A 24,668-nucleotide genomic window follows, 5' to 3' on the forward strand; every position below is an offset into this window, starting at 1 on the left:
AGCTATTTGACCAGCATACACTTTTCTCTTTTTTTTTCTTTCATTTTCAATGTAGATATTATGTGAACATAAAGGATGATCTATGGTATGCATGTGAAGGTCAAAGGATAATCTTGAATATGGTTTCCCCACTTCCACTTTTCTTGTGGAAGAAGGGTCCCTTTCTGTTTGCCAAGCTTGGTATGCCATGCTAACTGACCAACAAGCTCCCAAGCACAGTCCTGTTAACACCTCCTACCTCACTGTAGTAGCACTGAAGTGAGAGATAAGTGCCGTCACATCTGGATTTCATATCTATTCTGGGGATTGGAGCTTAAGTCTTCACACTTGCAAGACAAAGGCCTTATCCACTGAGCAATCTTTGTAACACTGGTACATACTTTCTAAATGGCCAGATAAAGGATGGTTAATTAAACTCACCAGAAAAAGAACTCTGGGATAGAGATCGATGATGGAGGAAGGTCATTGGCTAATAAAGGAACTGCCCTGGCCCATTTTATTGGTTAGAGGATAGGTGGGAGGAGTAAACAGAACAGAACGCTGGGAGGAAGAGGAAGTGAGCTCAGAGTCTCGACAGCTCTCCTCTCTGGAGCAGACGCCTAAGAGAGACGCCATGCCCCGCTCCTGGGATGAAGCTCCGACCCAGGATGGACATAGGCTAGAATCTTCCTGGTAAGCGCACCTTGGGGTGCCATACACAGATGATTAGAAATGGGCTAAATTAATATGTGAGAATTAGCCTAGAAGAGAATGGGCCAAGCAGTGTTTAAATGAATACAGTTTGTGTGTTGTTATTTCGGGCATAAGCTAGCCGTGGGGGCGCCTGGGGGGCTGGGGACTCAGCCCTGCCGCCCTTATTACTACAGATCTACTTTCACCTGCAAATTCGAAATGGCTTCTAATTATCTCCTTATTCTATTATTGCCAAACAGCAGTGTTTTCCGGAGAAAGAGCTATTGAACTAGCATACTATACTGCCTTTCTAACTGAAATGGGTAGAGGAAAATCCTTAAATATGGGAAGAAAAGAGGAGCAAGGATGTGGGTGGGTTTTGAAACATTGGAAACCTATAGAATGCTGATGGTGTGTTAGAAGTGAATAAGATCTTCATTTGAAATCTATGAACTTTTAGTGGTAAGATAAGTCAAATTCAACAAATACTGTAAAAAAAACTAGTTAGACACTTTGACATAAACATATATCTTTATCTATACCAAAATCTATGTAACACATATGTGTCTGTATTTGTGGGTCTTTATATACTCTCATTCTTTTATGGCTACTTAAAAACAACATATTTATGTTTGTTTAAATACAAGTTATTATTGAATTATCTTTCAGAAATACCTAGATTTTTTGAATCCTTATTGTAGTGGCATTTCAAATGTTTTTTAATAAATAATGACTGCCTGAAAATCTGAGAGTAAAACAGTCCCACTGGTCAGCCTTACAGACCAGATTATGATAACACATACCTTTTATACCAGTAGCCACAATGGCACCTTAAATCTCAGTAGCTGTAATGACACACACCTTTAATCCTTGTTAGCCACACTAGTTGTCATAGAAACCGGGTGGGACATTCCTTTAATGACAGTGCTGCACACCTTCAATCTCAGCCCTAGAAAGAAATTTAAAATGGGGGAAGACAGCTCTCAGGTGCAGTCTCCTGAGATTCCTGGAGGCAGCATCTCTATTTTGGATTGAGGTCAAGGTAAAAGCCAGTGGCTGGTTGTTCTACTTTTTGGATCTTCAGGTTGAATAATAATTTCTAACCCTGAGTTTTTATTAATCATGCTTCCCTTATTTTTTATAACTGTCATATGTTAAATGAGACCAACATTTTCTACAAAGAATATCATCATAGAAAGAAAACAGCCATATAGCTTACAAAAATCAGTAAAAGAGTCATAAATGTATAAAGCAATGTCAACAATATCAAACCAACATCACAGCTAGTTTGGAAATAAGAAGTTAGCCAAATCAAAAGGACTGGCAACAAGGTTAATACCAGAAGAATTGGAATTAGAACCCATGGCATGGCGAACTCCAATTAGAAACAAGCTGGTTTGCTACATGCAGGTAATGAAAGATGGGATGTTAGAAGAAAACACTATGAGTTTAAAAACCAAAAGCGATTTTTCTTTTTCAGTTCTTTACTTTTATAAGTTCCAAAAGGGAAATTGTAAAATAACGACAACTTGGTGAAGGCACAAGTACACGTTTTCATTACTCTTCCTTGGGGTTCTAAACTGCTATTGAATTTTAGGAAAGAGAATGGACAAAGAATGATTTTTATAATGACTTCAGGGCAGATCTCATGTTCAGGACTAGTTGACAACCAAATATTGGACTCCACATGTTTTATTTTATTTTGTATTTTTTTGTCTGCTGTGATTGTGGTGTGTCTGTGTGTGTCCTTGTGCACACTTTTATTTGGTTGCTTTGCTTTTTTTTCCCCAAGGCATAGGCGTTATATTTAAAAAAATAAAAACTGCATGGTACAAAGAAATGCCTACTGACCAGGGGATGACATTTATAAAATATAAAACCTTAAATGTGATTTTTTTTTGAAGAAAAAAAAAGTACATCTAAAAAAGAAGCAGGTGAAAATGGAAATAAATCCCAGTGCTTTGCTTTTCAGGTAATATTGTATGTTGTGTTGGGTTTTTGATTTGCTCTTTTGAGAAAGAACTTAAAGTTGGGTAGATAGAGAAGAGGTGAGAATCTGGAAGAATTTGGGGTAGGAGAAGTATGATTAAAATATATTTGGATTTAAAACTATTTTTAATTTAATAAAAACAACTAAAATATAGAGAATAAATAAAAATGGTCCTCGGAGTTAGTTAATTATAAACCTAGTCAATTTCTACAGGTTAAGATACTAGAGGTTGCTAGCACTCCTTTGATTGCTAACTTATCTAAACCAATCTTTCGTAATTCAAACCAATAAATAGGATTTAGTTCATACATTAGAGTCTGCTTGCCTAAATATTGCAAGTAGGATAGACTGTTGTAAGTTCTCCATGAACTCAAGCTTATAAATCATCAAAGCCAACGACCGACCAATTATAACTTCAGAACAAAGTCCTACGGTTCTAACAGGTCAAGGTCAAAATGGTTTAAAAAACAGCATGCTATGTGTTTAAAATAAGATAACACCAACATAGCATTCACTGCCTTTTATGGACTGGGAAATCGGTGTTCTGGAAAAAAATCTGAGAAATGACATATCTGAAAGGAGCCATGGCTACTCTAAACGTTAACAGGAGCTGCTCTCATGCGCTAGCTACCATCTCCTGCAAGACTTTTAGCTAGCTTACATTCAAATCAGACATGGCATTCAAAGTGCATTAGTGTCATGATCTTATAATGTCAGGCTCTTTCCTGGGTGCGCATTAGTGGTTCAGGATCACGCAGCTGGCAAGGGGCGAGAGGCAAGGAAACAGCTATTTAAATGTGAATTGCTATTCAAACTGCCGGTGGTAATAGCCCACTGTGGAGGAGATTTTCTTCATTTCAAAATTAGCAATCTCCAGGGAGAAGAATTTTCAAGGAGTCACTGAAGATGTCAGGAGCTTTTCATTATTCCACAAAATCTACCGTCCTGTACAAAGTGCCCTGCCCCAGGAATGTATCTGTTTTATTTTTAATTTTTATTTAAATAACATTTTTTCTATCTATTTTACATACCAGCAGATGTCCTTGTGGCACAATTGAGCATCCTTTTGGATATATATGCAAAAGTAGTATTACTGAGTATCTCTTGAGAAATTAGGGTACTCTCTAATCTGTTTACAGTAGATGGTCAGTTTAGGTACTCTCTCCACTGCTTCTAGGAGTCTTAGTTAAGGTCATCCCTGGGAGTTCCTGGGGGTTTCCCATGCACCAGGTTGCCACCTAAACCAAAAAATGGCCCCGACTCATCAAGATGTCTCTTTTGTTACTCTCCCCTCCAGCCTGCCTACAACCTGCCCCAGGCACCCAGCCTGCCGAGGCTGCTCCCTCTAGTTCCCATCCCTCCATTCCCTCAACCCCTATCCCCAGTTTAAACTTTTTTTTATTTTTTGTTTTTTTTTTATTGAAAAAAGGAAAAAAGTATCCGCCTCCTCCCAGCCTCCCATTTCCCTCCCTCTCCTCCCACCCTTCTCCCCCTCCCCCGAACTCCTCTCCCCCTCCCTCTCCAGTCCATAGAGCAATCAGGGTTCCCTGCCCTGTGGAAAGTCCAAGGTTCTCCCCCCTCCGTCCATGTCTAGGAAGGTGAACATCCAAACTGGCTAGGCTCCCACAAAGCCAGAACATGAAGTAGGGTCAAAACCCCGTGCCATTGTCCTTGGCTTCTCATCAGCCCTCATTGTTCGCCATTTTCAGAGAGTCCGGTTTTATCTCATGCTTTTTCAGTCACAGTCTAGCTGGCCTTGGTGAGCTCCTAATAGATCAGCCCCATTGTCTCAGTGGGTGGGTGCACCCCTCGTGGTCCTGACTTCCTTGCTCATCTTCTCCCTCCTTCCGCTCCTCATTGGGACCTTGGGAGCTCAGTCCAGTGCTCCAGTGTGGGTCTCTGTCTCTATCTCCATCCATCACCAGATGAAGGTTCTATGGTGATATGCAAGATATTCGTCAGTATTGCTATAGGATAGGGTCATTTCAGGTTCCCTATCCTCAGCTGCCCAAGGGAATAACTGGGGACATCACCATGGGCTCCTGGGAGCCACTCTAGGTTCAAGTCTCTTGCCAACCCTAAGGTGGCTCTTTTAACTAAGAATTGTGCTTCAGTGCTCCCCTATCCAACCTTCTTTTATCATAATCCTCCTGTTTCCCCAAGTCCTCCCCTCCTCCCCTTCTCACTTTTCTCTCCCCATCTCCCCTTACCCCCAACCCACCCCACCCCCAAGATCCCAATTTTCTCCCCGGCAATTTTGTCTACTTCCCATAGCCAAGAGAATAACTATATGTTTTTTCCCTGGGTTCACCTTCTTATTTACTTCTTTAGGTTCACCAATTGTAGACTCCGTGACCCTTATTTATGGCTAGACACCAATTATGAGTGAGTACATCCCATGTTCATCTTTTTGGGTCTGAGATAGCTCACTCAGGATAGTGTTTTCTATTTCCATCCATTTGCATGCAAAATTCGAGAAGTCATTGTTTTTTACCGCAGCATAGTACTCTAATGTGTATATATTCCATACTTTCTTCATCCATTCTTCCATTGAAGGGCATCTAGGTTGTTTCCAGGTTCTGGCTATTACAAATAATACTGCTATGAACATAGATGAACAAATGCTCTTGTCATATGATAGGGCATCTCTTGGGTATATTCCCAACAGTGGTATTGCTGGGTCCAGGGGTAGGTTGATCCCGAATTTCCTGAGAAACCGAAATGCTGATTTCCACAGTGGTTGCACAAGATTGCATTCCCACCAGCAATGGATGAGGGTACCCCATCCACCACAGTCTCTCCAGCAAAGGCTATCCTTGGTGTTTTTTTTTTAATTTATTTATTTATTAAAGATTTCTGTCTCTTCCCAGCCACCGCCTCCCATTTCCCTCCCCCTCCCCTAATTAAGTCCCCCCCCTCAGCCCGAAAAGCAATCAGGGTTCCCTGCCCTGTGGGAAGTCCAAGGAACCCTCCACCTCCATCCAGGTCTAGTAAGTTGAGCATCCAAACTGCCTAGGATCCCACAAAGCCAGTACGTGCAGTAGGATCAGAAACCCAGTGCCATTGTTCTTGAGTTCTCAGTAGTCCTCATTGTCTGTTATGTTCAGAGAGTCCGGTTTTATCCCAGGCTTTTCCAGACCCAGGACAGCTGGTCTTGGTGAGTTCCCAGTAGAACATCCCCATTGTCTCAGTGTGTGGGTGCACCCCTCATGGTCCTGAGTTCCTTGCTCGTGCTCTCTCTCCCTCTGCTCCTGATTTGGACCTTGAGAATTCAGTCCTGTGCTCCAATGTGGGTCTCTGTCTCTGTCTCCTTTCATCGCTTGCTGAAGGAGGATGCCTATATGTTTTTCTTTGGGTTCTCCTTATTTAGCTTCTCTAGGATCACTAATTATAGGCTCAATGTCCTTGGTTTATGGCTAGAAACCAAATATGAGTGAGTACATCCCATGTTCCTCTTTTTGTGTCTGGCTTACCTCACTCAGGATAGTGTTTTCTATTTCCATCCATTTGTATGCAAAATTCAAGAAGTCCTTGTTTCTTACTGCTGAGTAATACTCTAATATGTATATATTCCATACTTTCTTCATCCATTCTTCCATTGAAGGGCATCTAGGTTGTTTTCAGGTTCTGGCTATGACAAACAATGCTGCTATGAACATAGTAGAGCATATACTTTTGTTGTATGATAAGGCCTCTCTTGGGTATATTCCCAAGAGTGGTATTGCGGGTTCCAGGGGTAAGTTGATCCCGAATTTCCTGAGAAACCGCCACACTGCTTTCCAAAGTGGTTGCACAAGTTTGCATTCCCACCAGCAATGGATGAGTGTACCCCTTTCTCCACAACCTCTCCAACAAAGGCTATCATTGGTGTTTTTGATTTTCGCCATTCTGACAGGGGTAAGATGGTATCTCAAAATTGTCTTGATTTGCATTTCCCTGATCGCTAAGGAAGTTGAGCATGACCTTAAGTGTCTTTTGGCCATTTGAAGTTCTTCTGTTGAGAATTCTCTGTTCAGCTCAATGCCCCATTTTATAATTGGGTTGGTTAGCCTTTTACAGTCTAGTTTCTTGAGTTCTTTATATATTTTGGAGATCAGACCTTTGTCAGTTGCTGGGTTGGTGAAGATCTTCTCCCAGTTAGTGGGTTGCCTTTGTGTCTTAGCGACAGTGTCCTTTGCTTTACAGAAGCTTCTCAGTCTCAGGAGGTCCCATTTATTCAATGAGGTCCTTAATGTCTGTGCTGCTGGGGTTGTATGTAAGAAGTGTTCTCCTGTGCCCATGTGTTGTAGAGTACTTCCCACTTTCTATTCTATCAGGTTTAGTGTGTTCAGACTGATATTGAGGTCTTTAATCCATTTGGACTTGAGTATCCTTGGTGTTTTTGACTTTAGCCATTCTGACAGGTGTAAGATGATATCTCAGAGTTTTTTTGATTTGCATTTCCCTGATTGCTAAGGAGGTTGAGCATGACCTTAAGTGTGTTTTGGTCATTTGAACTTCTTCTGTTGAGAATGCTCTGTTCAGTTCAGTGCCCCATTTTTTAATTGGGTTAATTAGCATTTTAAAGTCTAGTTTCTTGAGTTCTCTATATATTTTGGAGATCAGACCTTTGTCTGTTGCGGGGTTGGTGAAGATCTTCTTCCAGTCAGTAGGTTGCCTTTTTGTCTTAGTGACAATGTCCTTTGCTTTACAGAAGCTTCTCAGTTTTAGTAGGTCCCATTTATTCAATGTTGCCCTTAATGTCTGTGCTGCTGGGGTTACACATAGGAAGCGATCTCCTGTGCCCATCTGTTGTAGGGTACTTCCCACTTTCTCCTCTATCACGTTCAGTGTATTCGGGCTGATATTGAGGTCTTTAATCCATTTGGACTTATGTTTTGTGCATGGTGATAGATATGGGTCTATTTTCATTCTTCTACAGGTTGACATCCAGTTGTGCCAGCACCATTTGTTTAAGATGCTTTCTTTTTTCCATTGTATACTTTTAGCTCCTTTATCGAAAATGATTTGATCATAGGTTTGTGGTTTAAAATTCAGGTCTTCTATATGATTCCATTGGTCGACTTCTCTGTTTTTGTGCCAGTACCACACTGTTTTCATTACTGTAGCTCTGTAATAGAGTTTGAAGTCAGGGATGGTAATGCCTCCAGAAGATCCTTTATTGTATAGGATTGTTTTGGCTATCCTGGGTTTTTTGTTTTTCCATATAAAGTTGATTATTGTCCTCTCAAGATCTGTGAAGAATTTTGATGGGATCTTGATGGGGATTGCATTGAATCTATAAATTGCCTTTGGTAGAATTGCCATTATTACTGTGTTGATCCTCCCAATCCAAGAGCAAGGGAGGTCCATCCATTTTCTGGTATCCTCTTCAATTTCTTTCTTCAATGCCTTAAAGTTCTTGTCAAATAGATCTTTCACTTCCCTTGGTTAGATTTACCCCAAGATATTTTATGCTGTTTGTGGCTATCGTGAAAGGTGAAGCTTCTCTGATTTCCCTTTCTGCTTCCATATCTTTTGTGTATAAGAGGGCGACTGATTTTTTGGAGTTGATCTTGTATCCTGCCACATTACTAAAGCTGTTTATCAGCTGTAAAAGTTCTTTGGTGGAGTTTTGGGGGTCACTTATGTACACTATCATATCATCTGCAAATAACGAAAGTTTAACTTCTTCCTTTCCAATTTGAATCCCCTTGATCCCATTATGTTGTCTTATTGCTATTGCTAGAACATCAAGCACTATATTGAAGAGGTATGGTGAGAGTGGACAGCCTTGTTGTGTTCCTGAGTTTAGAGGATGGCATTGAGTTTCTCTCCGTTTAATTTGATGTCAGCTGTCAGCTTGCTGTATATTGCTTTTTTTATATGTAGGTATTACCCTTGTATCCCTAATCGCTCCAATACTTTTATCATAAAGAGATGTTGAATTTTGTCAAATGCCTTTTCAGCATCTAATGAAATGATCATATGGTTTTTTTTTTCTTTCAGTTTATTTATATGATGGATTACATTGATAGATTTTCATATTTTGAACCAGCCCTGCATCTCTGGGATGAAGCCTACTTGATCATTATGGATAATTTTTCGGGTGTGTTCTTGGATTCGGTTTGACAGTATTTTGTTGAGGATTTTTGTGTCGATGTTCATGAGTGAGATTGGCCTGTAATTCTCTTTCTTGGTTGAGTCTTTGTGTGGTTTTGGTATTAGAGTAACTGTAGCTTCATAAAAGGAATTTGGTAATGACTCTTCTGTTTCTATATTGTGGAATACATTAAAGAGTATAGGTATTAGCTCTTCTTGGAAATTCTGGTAGAATTCCGCATTGAAGCCATCTGGTCCTGGGTTTTTTTGGTAGGGATATTTTTGTTAACAGCTTCTAATTCTTCGTGACTAACAGGTCTATTTAGATTGTTCTCCTGGTCCTGGTTTAACTTTGGTATATGGTATTTATCTAAAAATGTGTCCATTTCCTTTACATTTTCCAGTTTTGTGGCATACAGGCTTTTGTAGTAAGATCTAATGATTCTCTGAATTTCCTCTGTGTCTGTGGTTATGTTCCCCTTTTCATTTCTGATCTTATTAATTTGCAAATTCTCTCTCTGCCATTTGAATAGTTTGGATAGGGGTTTATCAATCTTGTTGATTTTCTCCAGGAACCAGCTTTTTGTTTCATTGATTCTTTGGGTTGTTTTCTGTGTTTCTATTTTGTTGACTTCAGCCCTCAGTTTGATTATTTCCAGTCTTCTACTCCTCCTAGGTGAGTCTGCTTCTTTTTTTTTTCAAGAGATTTCAGGTGGGCTGTTATGTCTCCAATATGTGCTTTCTCTGTTTTCTTTAAGTGAGCACTTAGTGCTATGAATTTTCCTCTTAGGACTGCTTTCATAGTGTCCCATAAGTTCGAGTATGTTGTTTCTTTATTTTCATTGAATTCAAGGAAGACTTTAATTTCTTTCTTTATTTCTTCCTTAATCCAGGTATGGTTCAGTAGTTGACTGTTCAGTTTCCATGAGTTTGTAGGCTTTCTGGGGGTAGCATTGTTGTTGAATTCTAACTTTAATCCATGGTGATCTGATAAGAAACAGGTGGTTACTAATATTTTTTTGTAACTGTGTAAGTTAGCTTTGCTACCGAGTATGTGGTCAATTTTCGAGAAGGTTCCATGAGCTGCAGAGAAGAAGGTATATTCTTTCCTCTTTGGGTGTAATAATCCATAGATGTCTGTTAAGTTCATTTGCTTCATTACCTCCATTAATTTTCTAATTTCTCTGTTAGGTTTCTGTCTGATTGACCTGTCCATTGGTGAGAGAGGAGTGTTGAAGTCTCCTACTATTGGTGTGTCTGGTTTGATGGCTGCCTTGAGTTTTAGTAATGTTTCTTTTACGTACATGGGTGCTTTTATATTAGGGGCATAGATATTCAGGATTGAGACTTCATCCTGATGAATTGTTCCTGTTATGAGTATAAAATGTCCCTCTCCATCTCTTCTGATTGATTTAAGATTGAAGTCAACTTTGTTAGAAATTAGTATGGCCACACCTGCTTGTTTCTTAGGTCCATGTGCTTGATAAGCCTTTTCCCAGCCCTTTACTCTGAGTAGGTGCCTGTCTTTGTGGTTGAGGTGTGTTTCTTGTAAACAGCAGAATGTTGGATCTTGTTTTCTTATCCAATCTCTTAGCCTGTGCCTTTTTATAGGTGAGTTGAGCCCATTGATATTAAGTGATATTAATGACCAGTGGTTGTTAACTCCGGTCACTTTTTTAGTAGTAGGGTTTGTGTGTTTCCCTTCTTTGAGTTGTGCTGATGAAGGGTCTCTAGATGTCTGAGTTATTGTGGTCATTGTTGGACTCCTTGGTTAGTAATTTTCCTTCTATTATTTTCTGTAAGGCTGGATTTGTGGTTACGTATTGTTTAAATTTGTTTTTATCCTGGAAAATTTTGTTTTCTCCATTTATAGTGAACGAAAGCTTGGCTGGGTATAGTAATCTGGGCTTGCATCCGTGGTCTCTCAGTTTTTACAGTACATCTATCCAGGACCTTCTGGCTTTCATGGTTTCCATAGAGAAGTCAGGTGTAAGTCTGATAGGTTTACCTTTATAAGTAACTTGGCCTTTTTCCTTTGTAGCTCTTAATATTCTTTCTTTATTCTGTATGTTTTGTGTTTTGATTATTATATGGCGAGGGGATTTTTTTTTTAATCCAGCCTATTCGGTGTTCTGTATGCTTCTTGAACCTTCATAGGTACATCTTTCTTCAGGTTGGGAAAATTTTCTTCTATAATTTTATTAAGTATATTTTCTGAACCGTTGAGCTGCACTTCTTCTCCTTCTTCTACTCCAATTACTCTTAGATTTGGTCTTTTTATTGTGTCTCATATTTCCTGAATGTTTTGTGATGAGAGTTTGTTGAACTTGCTGTTTTCTTTGATCAGTGCGTTTATTTTCTCTACGTTATCTTCAGAATCTGAGATTCTTTCTTCTATCTCTTGTATTCTGCTGGTTATGCTTGTTTTTGTAGTCTCTATTCGTTTACCTAGATTTTCCATATCCTGCCGGCCCTCTGTTTGTGTTTTCTTCCTTGCCTCCATTTCAGTTTTCAAGTCTTGAACTGTTTCCATTATCTGCTTGATTGTTTTTCCTTGGTTTCCTAGGGTATCATTCACTGATTTACTCAGTTCCTCGAACTTTCTGTTATACTTCTCATCCATTTCTATAAGGCGTTTTTTATATGCTGTTTAAGGGCCTCTATCACTTTCATAAAGTCAGTTTTCTCTACTTCTTCTTGATTAAGGTGTTCATGTCCTCCTATTGTGAGTTCGCTGGCTTCTGGTGGTTTCATGTTGTTTTTCAGATTGTTGCGTGAATCTTGCATTGGCACCTGCCCATCTCTTCCTCCGAATGCTCCCCTATGGATCTTCTTTTACAGGATCAGGTCTTCTTGCCCACTGATGTACCTTCCCAGTGATGTCACTCCCCAGTGATGGTTCTCCTGGTGTCCAGATCAGATCTCCGTGCTGCTTGGGTAGCTCCCAAAGGGCCCACCCTGCTTGCTGCAGGCAGGCTTTTGAGACAAAGGAACTACCGCCCTCCCTTTTGCCCTCCCAATTCGGGTCCGGTCCCAGCACCTGAGCAGGCTGAGCTGGGAGAAGCTATTCCGCCAAAGAGGGGAGGGAGGGAGACTGGGGGGGGGGGTTCTGGATGTAAGCTGGATGGGATAGGAAGACAGAGGAGGTATCGGGCAGTATAGCCCCTGCAGGATGACCAGTAAGTGTAGGAGGGTTGAGGAACGTCTGAGTTCCCTGTTCCCGGCTGCCACTGCACTCACTCATCCCAATGAAGGCTCTCCCCGTGACCCCCAGTTTAAACTTTAGGAAATTTTTTCTACTTCCCCTTCCCAGAGAAATCCATGGAGTACTACTCAGCTGTAGAAAATGATGGCCTCATAAAATTTGCAGGCAAATGGATGGAACTAGAAAAAATCATTCTGAGTGAGGTAATTCAGATCCAGAAAGACAAGCATGATATTTATTCACTCATAGGTGGTAATTAGGAGTAATGTATGGGATAACTAACCAACAATCCATAGCATCAGAGAGTCTAGATAACAAACCTTTATATCTCAACAAGAACGTTTCCAAACTCAGGACTCTAATGCTTACTTAATCCCACAACAGAGTGATTTATTTTACTTCTTTTCTTTTTCCACACATTTAAGTCTAGGTATGAGAATATTAAAACCATCAGACATAATAATTTTAGAATATTGCATGCAATTTCATAACTTCTGCTCTTACAGAATAGGTCATTGCCAAGAGGTCAAACTCAATTACACATTTTGACACTTGAAAATGTGAATTTAAATATGCTACCTGGATGCCTAAAATTAACTTGCCATGAAATGAGAAAATTAATTGAAAAGAAAAATAAAGAAACCCAAATAATAATGTATGTGTTCTCATTCATAAATAGTAGAGTGTGTATTATTGCATCTTCACTACTCCTATTTAGAGACTAATTTCATAGTAGTCTCTATACCACATAGCTATGCTAAGAGTTACTATTCTTATTCAGAAAGAATACATTCTTGTGATGAGTTCATGTTTTATTTGAATTACTTTTGTATTAAGATTAGAGGAGGATTGTTTTTTAATTGAAAGTGTTGGATATTAAGAGAGGGCATATGTTAATTAATTTTATGTTTCTGTGATAAAACTCCAATCCAAAAGCAACTTATAAATGGAAGAGATTATTTTGCTTATGGATCTAGAGGGATAAGAATCCATCATGCTGTGGAAGCAGGGCATCAAACAACGGGCATGATGGCAGGAATGAGAAGCTAAGAGCTCACACCTTCAAGTGCAAGAATGAAACAGACAAAGTGAACTGAGATCGGGCTATAACCTCTCAAAGCCCTCTTCCAGCAAGACCACACCTCATTAGCAGCACTACCAAGGTGAATCAAGTGTTCAAATGAGCCAAATATTGTAGGCCTTTGGAAGGGGGATATTTATCATTCAGACTATCACAGGGATTGAAATTACCTGGTGCAAGTGAGAAGGAAACACGGAGCACCCAACAAACCCACTTAGGAGTTTATTAGAGGGGGCTTATACAGGCCTGGGGAAGTCACTGTGCAGAGAGATGGATTGAAGACTGCACATCCATCTTTTAAAGGCTGCCAAGCACACATGCATTGGGGGATGATGTGACTGAATCATATGCAGATGACAGAGCTCATGCATGCGTGCAAGGGCTCATGCAGCTGCATCATAGGTAGATGATGCAACCTTGCCGCACTTGTGGGTCATGCGGGTCCCTTAAGATTCCTGGGGCCATTAGGCATTGCTGCCTGAAGTCTTGTCTGTAAATACATGGCGCTGGACCTGGAAGTGTCAGTCATGTTGTGTGGCTGAATCTTTACAGAGATACACAGATTTTTTTTCAGGGATGTGAACCCTGAGATTATATCATTACTCAAGTAAATCACCCTTTTCCCAAGCTGGTAGAGGCTTCACTAAGGGGATGAAGCTGGTATTAAATTAGAGAAAGAGGGAAAGAGAAAGGACAAATAACATTGAGAGAGTAAAACAGGGTAAGGGTAGAATTGGCAGGGAAAGAATGGGGGGTAGATTGGGCCCAAACACTTTATACGTGCATACGAATATTAAATAAAATATTTAAATCACGAGAAAACAAATATGACAAAAATATTTTTCCCTTGGTAAGGATGCCCAACACAGCCATCATTTTATATGTGTGAAGTTATCTCCCCCATTTTGCTATTCTGGAAAAAGAAAATGTTTGCCCTGCAAATGTTGAAAATACTAAACCCTTGTTTCTCCAAGACTTTTCTTCATCATGTGGTATCATGACTCATGACTTAGGAAATTAATACAAAATTTATTCCCTTGATTATCAATCATGACAAAATGATGGATGCATATTCTCTCTCTCTCTCTCTCTCTCTCTCTCTCTCTCTCTCTCTCCCTCTTTGCCCTCCTGAAAGATCTGGCTTTTGAGTCAGACATGGAGTTGCACTCAGATTGGCTAAGTACTCACGTTTCTGAACAAATTAATTTATAATTCATTATAAATTAGGCTTCTCAATTTCTCTATCTTAGGCAGCCATAGCATCTTTCAATGATATTTAACTACTTGAAGCTTCATGATATTTGAACCATTAATGAGATTATAACACATTAATTATAGCAAAGCTGTATAATAAAATTAAGTTGTAGAAGAAAAATCTCTCTCTAAATATAGATATTAGTAAAAATTGTATTGTTCCAAGTGTCGAAAGGAAACACAAAAAGCCCTACAATGATCAAAATAATTCTCCCCAATATTCTAAACTTCAGTCAACCAACAGCAGGGCACCAGGAGGGGGTGACACAGGCCTTTCAGAGGCAGATGAATAAGTTTGAGGCCATTCTGGTCTACAAAGTGAGTTTCAGGACAGCCAAGACTACACAGAAAACCCCTGTCTTGAAAAGCAAAACCAAAACAAATAATAAGAAACCAACCAGCAACTCATTTTTGAGCAATCATCATGGTCTCTTTTCAGATGTTTGGAGTCATAAACTTAGTCTCCCCTGCCCCTCTCTACAAATGTGACATTGAAGTTTGTTAAACTATGCTTCATCTCCTCTGCTGTGTTCTTTCTATTTCACACACCATACTAGGATATCTCTCAAATGGAACTGGCTTTCGCGGGTTATTTACATGTGTACCTTTCCCTGAAATATGTCATGGATGCCTTGGATTGGGATGGGAAGAAACCGGGATTCTTTTCTGCATATAACAAACTGTGAAATCAACCTAAGAGGAATGAACTGAGCAGATCTAGAATTTATCCCTTATCACAATACACATATTCCTGGTAAAGTAAGGAAAGGCAGAGTTATGTTTGTTTTTTATTAATCCTCACATTATGTCCTCCCAAGCAAATATAACAAAACTTCTGTTTTGTTCTCCACTGTTACTCAAGACATTCTACATACAATTTAACGTTGGCATTTCTATTTCTACTCCTTTTCTCTTTGTTGTGTGTGTGGGATGCATATTCATGTTTGCATGTGTGTCAACACACTTACGTGTAAAGATGCACACACATAGATGTGTGTGTGTCTGTTTGCATTCATATAGAGACCCAAATGTGATGAACCTACAGTGTTCTTATTTCTTGAGGTAGGATCTTTCAAACACGGAGCTTTTTGATAGCTATGCTCAGTATATAGCTCGCTCCAGGGATTCCCTGTCTCTGCCTTCCTAAGACTGGTTAACACACCTACCAAACACTGATGTGGGTTCTGGTGAGCAAAACTCTGCTTCTTTTCTGACACATTATCAACAGAATCATCTCTCCTGCCTGACATTTTTCCAATTTGTAGTTAAGTGTATTTTCTGTAGTTGAAAGACAGGACACATGTTTCTTGTAATGACATCTCCGGTGATGCTGTTGCCCTCGAATCCTAACAGCATCTTCCAAGAACTCATCTGCTCTACTCAATAGCTGAAAAGCATCTCCTAGGAAGGCTGCAGAGTCCCGAAGTCATTTATTTCCTTTGCACCTTTCAGTTAACTTAGCTATTCTTAGAATCCCATATTTAGCTCTTTTACGACCTTTTAGTTTTTTATTTCTGTTAATATCTGGAACTTTTTCTTACTTTGAGTTTGTAAACTGTGTCCTTAAATGTTTGAATTTCTAAAAATATAGTATTTTTCTGTCTTGCTCCTCCTGGTTTGCTCAACTTGCTTTCTTATACAACCCAGGACCACCTGCCCAGGCATGGCACCAGCCATAGTCAGACAGGCCCTCCCCTACAAATAACTAATGAAGGAAATGTCCCACAGACTTCACTATAGCTAGATCAATCTAATGGAAAAAGTAATTTTTTTCGACTGTGGGTCCCTCTTCTCAGATAGGTTGTGCTAAGTTGATAAGAAACAAATAAGGGTTGAAGGGGAGGGAGAGGTAGGGAGGGGATCAGAGAAAAATGTTGAGCTCAATAAAAAAAAAAGGAAACAAATGAAAACAACAACCAGGCACTCTTTTGGGTGGTTTCTTCTCTACAGAGAACTTTAGATTCTTCTCTTTTGTTACTGTTGTCTCAACTATTACCAAGAAATATCTAAGTGACAATCTTTCTATTCCTTACTGCTATTGCATGTAGTGCCCTTTCACTATGAATACTTGAGTCTTATTCATAGCCTTAAATTTCCTTCCATTGGAACTTTCTTCCCCTCATTAGTGATGACATACTGCTGTCTTTGAGATCGGTTCTATCGATGCTCCAGTTGAGTGTTTATCTCTGACTTCCCTAATGTTTCATTCCAATTACTCTGTTTCTTACGTTTACTTCTGCTCCTGTATTTTGGATATTTTTTCCTTTGTCTCAAATTGTCTTTTCTCAATGCTGTCTGATTTGATCATCTTGAGTTCCTTTTATTTTCTTTCTTTCTTTCTTTTTTTTTTTTGGTACGGTGTAGAAGAGGACAGTGTCTTTCATTTGAATTATCTGTTCTATGTGCAAGTATTAAATCTAAACTTTTAAGTTCCTTTTTAAAAGTACTCTTCCTCAGAATTTCATCTGTGTTGGAAGATTATTTATTAAAATATATGAAAATATGTGCTGATGGATAATCCTCCATGCTGTTTGTTTCCCTACAGCACTACTTCTCTGACAGAGATTACACTTCACATTTTTGCATGAATATGAGTCACCCGAGAGATAACTGGCGGTATACGACTAAGATCAACCATATAAACTGTACTTTCTAATTTTAACTCCATGATGGATTTACATTGGTGGGCTAGTAAGATTTTTGAATCCTGTTTTTCTACAAAATTTAGTTGCATTTGTTCACATTCTACCTGAGTCTATACTTGCAGAGGTGAAGATGTTTTGGATTATCATACTTGCACCTGGCTAAGATGTTAGGAAAACAGTTGTCAATCATGACTTTGTTTTCATTAATCATCCTGATTATTTTCCATATCTCAAATCAGTTCTCTTGACACTCTCCTGCTTGAGTTACCGTATACTTCTAAGAATAAAATAACCCGTCTACATTTGAAATAGACTTCTCTGAGGATGCTGTGTCTGTCCTTTCTTTCTGTTGGACTTACAGCATTATAGAGCTTAACAAACCATGTAGAAATGGATCCACTTATTACATATCTTGGTGCCACCCCTCTGGTTCCATTACAATAGCTCTTTTCAGTTATTTTTGCCATCATTTTGACACTTCCTGTGAAAAAGAAAGACAGCATGATATGCAGTTGGAACTATCAGCTAGCCAGAATAAAGGATGCTTTTTATATTATAGTAAAAAACAAGGTTCTAAAGTAACCAGTATTTTTTGAGAATCAAGACTCCTGGTGTGCAACAGAAAACAGCATGAGGTTTGTTACACCAGAGGGATGTATCAGGAGCTGAGGGAACACAAATCTTCCTTCCTTTCATTTACTCTTTCTTCTAAGAGAAAGTGTGAATGCAGTCCCATACATAATGCTTCAAATTATGCATTTGAGTTTCCCACGTTTGTGTAAATTGCAAGGTTCTACATACCCAGAATCCTGTGGATAAACCTGACCCTGTGAAAACCACTTATTTGACCGTGGTATTCCCCTGCCAGATCAGTAGCTCCAAATACATTCTAATGGACAGTAAGAATCAATAATCATTCCTCGGAGGGAGACAGTTATTCTATCTTATCCTGGCAGTAATGAGAGCCACACGTGAATCTCTAGAGGACCACTTCTCTTCCCACAAGGCTGTTCACCACACAAGTGCCTTTTAAGGTAGTCCAAACCAGAGGTGCCCATATCTGCTCTCAAATGACAAAGAAACGTAGAAGCCCAAGACTTATGTCCCCCAGTGGAGTTGTAGATGAATGCAGTTCTCTGTGGAAAATAAACTATACTTCCACATCTACAGCCATCACTATTTCCTGAAACACAAAAGACCTGGCTTGGAACCAGTGTAAACTGCCTGTCTGGGCCCCTGTTCTAAGCAATGCCGTTTGTAGTTTCACTCAGGGCTACCCCTTGTACAGAAAAAAAAAATGTGACTCAAATATAAAATTCAAGAAATAAAGAACAGGACTTATGCTCTGAACAAGGTCCATTTTTTCCCTCCCATTGCGATTCGTCACTTAGAAATATGGCTTTGTTACTAAATGGTCTCTTCAGTGAATTCTGAGAAGATATGGGAAGAAGAGAGAGCTCAGCTTGAATCAGAGGTCCTTGCACTCACTGATCTTAGGGCATTAAATCTGGTGTCAAATTGTAGTTACCTTATTGTAATGCCTCTTATCTCTTATTTCTCAACTTCTTATGAGTTCTCTACAGTGCCATATAAAACCTGAGAAATAATTTTAATCAATTAGTGTTAAATGAATCTCAAGGCTCTGAAGTATTCTATAACAAAAGATAATTTTTAAAGCTTGCACTGACAAGTAAAATATATTCACTTTCAATATTTATCCCAGACTATTAAAATTAACGTTAGAACATATCATTTTGTCTACTCATTATTGTATTGCATTAGCATAGATATAAGTATGCATCTCTACTGAAATTCTGTTCCTCATTATTTAAATAGAGAGGAGTAAATTTTAGTGGGAGCCCCACAACATTGCAGTCATCTAAAAAATTTAGGCACTTTATTATAATGAGCTGCAAAAATTAATATATTATTCTTCAGTAAATCTTACTAATATAAGTGATGCAGTCTTTGGATTATAACACATGGCAATAGACCATATACTTAAAGATATGTTTAAAAAGAAATGTCATTTAATTCATGCTTACATAGTTTTGTTCTCTATTTCCATATGTTTGTATTGTGGATGACTAGATATATGGGTTGATATGCGTGGGGTGCAAATGTTTGTATCGCATGTGCACATGTGTAGCACAGAGACCCAAAATTGACATCAAGAATCATCCTGCTCACTTTTCTTCCTTGTTCATTGAGGCAGAGCCTCACAATCACAGCAAGAGTCTACTAACATGGATAGTCACACTATCTTATTAGTAGCTTTCTCTCTGGGGTTGCTTGAGTCTACTTTCTGATGATGTAATTTCTGGTGGTCACCTAATTCATATGAGGATCAAGCTTGCATGGCAAACACTTAACAGTTGAAACACTTCCTTATGACTTGTTTACTTTTATATTCCAAAATAATATTTTACAAATGCTTATCAAACACCATGTTAAAAATAATAGTATAGGCCAAGGACATAAACAATCTAGAACATTCTTTTATTAACTAAATCTACATTTTCAAAGACAGATGCATACACTATTCATATGCATCTGATAGCTAAAAGTGGCCACTCAACAAATAGTTATTGAAAGGGAAGGAACAAATATATTAAGATAGGAAGAGTAGAGCAAATAAACACAGTCTTCCCAGTCACTGAGGTGAAGAGCATATCTTCGATCTGATGAGATGCATGGGATACCCCACAGGTACTCTCAGGCTACGAGAATGACTCAAGAGAATTACCTCAACAGCCAAGATTCAGTGATACATTGTTTTAAAATGTTGAACTACCAAAACCAGAGTTTCCTGTTTTAATCTAATACTTTGTTGCTGGCGGGAGCGCTTTCACCTCTTTGAGTTGTAGGTCCCTCCCAGAAGCCCTTTCGCCTATTTGAGTTGTAGGTCCCTATCAGCGGTTGTGCTTATTCTCCCACTGAGGACCGCAGTTTACAACAGAGATAAATGCTAATGCCAACCTTGAACCATTTATATGAACATATACAACATTAAAATAAGTTTGATGGCATAAAGGTAAGGTTGTACCTCAGGTAGTAATTGCAACTAAATTGTACCACCTGCCTTTAACACTACTTTAGGGAATTTTTTTTTTGTCTTTCCTTGCCATTTCCTTTTATATGAATACACGGATTTCCTAGAGTTGCTACAGTAATCCAGTTGTGGTTCTGACAGTTGGAAAAGAAGTCTACTTTCTTTCAAAAGGGAAAACAATTTAAGAGCTAAGTCCAGTGCTAATTTCCGTCTTCATGTCCTTTTGCCCTATAGTGCAGTCACGCAGGATCAGTCTGCATAATTAGGCAACAAATACGGTCTGCACTGCATTAGGGACTTGTCTCGATCAAGAATGTTTTCTTTTTCCTACCTAGTTATGACTTCTCAGTAGAACAAATGGAGCAGACGTCACCCAAGAACTTATTTTCAAGAACAAATCTTGATGTCCAGGCAACCCATTATTCTTCAAGCCAATTATTTATTATATAAAATTATGCTGAACAACAACTTAATAGTGGCATAGTAAGTTAGGTGCCAAAATAATTCATGTGTGCACATGTCTGTAGCATAGCCAAGTATGTCTAGATTTCCAGTATATTTGAAATGTATATTCTATAATTAGGCCAGAGGGGTTTAACCTACAATTTAGAACCAGTCTTAGATAAAACACCTTTACAACTTGGTGGAAGATAAAATTAATTGATTAGATGGGATTCATTAATTACCAAATCTGAGACCAACTCAATGAGCAAGTCTCTGAATACAATTTAGTCCAAATATTGGATGGGAAATACATCTAACAGTTTTAACAAGCGAAGACATACAATAATCCTGGAATTAGGTGAAATCTTTCTTTTTCAGAGAGAAAGAAAATTGTAAAGGTATTTGCAGAGTCCAAACACTTGAAGGTATGGCCCCAATGTATTATTGCTCTGTGATTCCTGTTAGACAGGAGAATGCACTCAATAAGCATATTTAACTTAAAAGTCAACCAAGTGATGCTTAAAAGGCACCTAAAAAGAGAGAAATCTGCGCCACTGAAGCTGCATCAAGCTTTAAGCAGAGGTTCAGATGGTTAGCTCTGAATGGAAGAGGGGCTTTCTAATTTCAGAAGTCTTAATGTGTGTTACGAATTAATTCTTACATTTTTATTAAAAGTTATAGATCATTCAGAAGCTAGAAACATCCTCTTTCTGGTGTCAGTATTAATTTATTTTCTTAATGACGCTTAATAGACTAATTACTCACCCAGCTAAATGAGCCCTACAAATTTTAATAGCTTAAAAATGAGACTATGCTATTCCAAGCCACACTAAATATCCAAAAGGAAAACCACATTATATGATCTTAATTATTTAATTTTATGACTTGACTCTATTGTTACAATGCATATTCACAGCCAATAAACTTGTTTCTCTAGGGGAATTTCTCCTATTTTCATTTATTTTAAGGCCCAGCATAATACACCTGAAGATGTTCCTGTGCTTAAATGAGATTTTTCTTATAAATAGTAACAGTTCAGAATACTAGGTAAATAGCTCTGCAACCAAACCACATGTTAAAAAAAAAAAACTGATTTCAAACAGCTTCAAGTACAAGGTCTAGTTCTTAAGTCTTAGAAATGACTAAAATGTAACTTGTATGAAAGTCATCGTCATACATAGTTAGACTTCTGGACTCTTTTCTGCAATTATTTATTGTGAGTCCTCAAATCCAGGTTATGAGAAAGAAAAACCAACTAAGGCAACAGAAATGCTTATGGGAGTTGGGTTGGCAGGAGGTGGAAGGTGGCAAGAGCAGGGGGAAAAGGCAGAACTGTGGTTGGTATGTAAAATGAATTAAAAAAATGAAATGCAAAGAAAATAAATGCTTTAATAGTACAAAGTAAAATCATTCTTGTCATTGACTCTTTGAGTGAAGAGGCCATTTATCTTTAGATTTTCTCATTCTTTGTGATCTGGGGGAGGGGGGGTCAAAAATACTTGATGAAAGGTCCCATAGTAAATACTTTAGATCTTTGAATCTTTGTTATTCGGTTCTGTCCTCCCATGCTGAGAGTAACCCCAGGCAAATATTAACTAGATCATTTAGTTTTTATTCAAAATTTCAACATCCTATCTTTATTTCTGCTTGCAAGAATCCTTATCCTTAAGTCACTACATGCCTTGACTTTTACAAAATATTGAAAATTTAGTTCACTTTGGCAACTGTTCAAATTGTACTAAAACCAATGAGATAATTAAGGCTGTTTCTGAAGGATGAGCTCCAGGATTGGGAGCTACTTTTCTCTTTAATTTTTACTCATGAATATATTTCTTCCACATAACATATTCAGAACACGGTTTCTCCTCCTTTAATTCCTCCCAGATCCTTCTCACCTTTCCACCCATCCAACTCCGTTTCTTTCTCTGTCTCATTAGAAAACAAACAGGCAACTAGACAAAAACAAAAATAAAAAAGGGAATGGGAAAATAGCAAATAAACAAACAGAAAAAAAAGGAGCCAAAGACAGAGCAGAAGAAACACACACAGTCTTAGAGACACATATGTTTGTGCACACAGGAATCTCTTGAAAACGCAGAATCCATAACCAAATTATATAAACAAAATACCTGTAAGTTTAAAACAAAATTCTCAATGTTTTACAGTACTAAAACCTCCAAAATACCATTGAGTTCTTGTTGTGTTGACTATCTACTGTGGGGCCTGGGGCCAGCCCTTAAGTGTGGTTTGTATACCTAGAGAGATTTCTTTGGAGAAAGCTAAGTTTTTCTCTACAAGCAGTTTTTATTACAGATATCTTCTGGATTTTGGATGGGGGGTTGTGTCCACTTCTTCCAGCACTGGAAATCCATCCGGCTTAGACCTGCGAAGGCCCCGTTCATGACTTTGATCCATTTTGTTAACTTCTCTATTTAGGGCAAGGTCTTAATATAAATCTCATTTTTAAAGGGATGATGCTTTCTTTACAGGCTTTTAGTGCTGCTCTGCCAAAAGTTCTGCAGCCAGGCATTTCGGTCAACTTCCTTGTTAGCTATCTGTTTCTATTGATGGTTCTCTACTGGCATCAACCTGCTCATCAGTCTTAATTTAGAATGACTCTTAGCATCATGACCTGGAGACTCCTCAGCTTGCTTATTTTTCAATAGTATGTATTCATTTTCTATGAAGTTTTAGATTCAATTTGCCAGTTTTCACAGAAAATGAAGACTTGATTAAAAGTTATAAATTTCATTCTACTTTGGGTAGAATGAATGTCTAAATACCAACAAGGCTTCTGACCCAGGAACATGACACAGCAAGCTATTTTCATTATTTCTAACTTACTTAAGCAGTGGTTTGTACATTTTACGGTACAGATGCAACACATCATTTGTTACATATACCCCTATGTGTGTGTGTGTATATATATACATATATATACATATATATACATATATATATGTATATATATGAGATTGCCAATGTTATTTTTAAATCTGTTTCTATTATGTAACTTTTGTATCTTAGTTGTTTATCTTGTGAAGTTGCTTGAGTCACTTTTTTTCTAAGGCATTTTATATATTTTTATTAATTCTTTAGGAATTTTATAGACTATAGTTTGATCACAATTCTTTCCCTCTCCCATCTCCTCCTAAATCTATGCATTATTCTTTACCTATCTAAATTTTTCTCTTCATTCTTTCTTAAGCTCTTCAAGTCCCGTTAGTGGCATCTGTAGACTATTAGGTGTGTGAACAGCTAGTGGAGCATGATAGACTAACAAGTTGCCACATCTTTTATAAAGGCTATGGATACATATTCCAGCAGCCATCAACACTTAAAAAAAAAACTTAGTTAAGGGAGCCATACACACCACCCTTCTCGAGGGATTTTGTGCAGGCTGCCACAACCCCTGTGAGTTCATGTGTACCTTAGCCAGGGTTCTATTGTAAAGAGATACTATGACCCTGGAAATTCTTAGGAAAGAAAGCATTTACCTGGGTCTTGTTTATAGTTTTTAGAGGGTTAGATCCAATATAATCATGGAAGGAACAATAGCAGCAAATAGCAGACACGGAGTTGGAGAAACAGATGAGACAACTGGTCTGGTCAGGTAGGCACAGTGATGTAATTGTGCATAAATGTTATGGGAATAAAGCACAATTTTCTAATTGGGCTTAAGACTTGCTCTACATGGTGGAACCCATACCGAGCTCAGCTATGGGGACCAAGAACCTGTTTCTACACAATGTCCTGGGGGAGAAGACACGACTATTACTCTGCTAGTGGAATGTAGTATTAATCTGGCTTCTAATGACTTCTCTTTATATTCAGATTAGTACATTTCTCAAATCTCATCAAAGGCACTTCTTTTTAGAGTAGATTGCAATTAACACACGATCTATTACTGGTCAAACATGACAAAGTTACTGTAGAGTTTTCAACTCTAAAAGGGGCATCTATATTGTGCTACGTTCTTCTCAATGCTCGGGAATCATTACAGAAGAACGGGGAGAAAGAGTAAGCAGAGACAGTGAATGACTACCAGGAAACTCTGCTCTGGACACAGCAGAGCAGTTGTACATTGTGATGGTTTGAATGAGAAGGGCCACCACATGCTCATAGATTTAATCCTTGCTCACCAGGGAATGGCCCTATTTCAAGTGCCTAAAGGTACCACATTACACCAAAATGCTTCATGGCATAGGATGCTATCATTTCCGTAAAGAAGAGGTCAGCAGAAG

At 38.5% G+C, this 24,668-nt stretch overlaps 1 non-coding gene across 1 annotated transcript; it reads right to left on the reverse strand.

Annotated features, from left to right (window-relative positions):
• Nucleotides 1-17,637: 17,637 nt before the first annotated feature.
• Nucleotides 17,638-17,804, reverse strand: LOC121433748. Its single transcript, XR_005972361.1, has one exon. It is a non-coding gene; the product is annotated as a U1 spliceosomal RNA (small nuclear RNA).
• Between the last annotated feature and the right edge of the window lie 6,864 nt (nt 17,805-24,668).

The sequence above is a fragment of the Microtus oregoni genome, unplaced genomic scaffold, assembly GCF_018167655.1.
Source record: "Microtus oregoni isolate MIOR12 unplaced genomic scaffold, Mior012 000040F_ref0000088, whole genome shotgun sequence".
NCBI lineage: Eukaryota > Metazoa > Chordata > Mammalia > Rodentia > Cricetidae > Microtus > Microtus oregoni.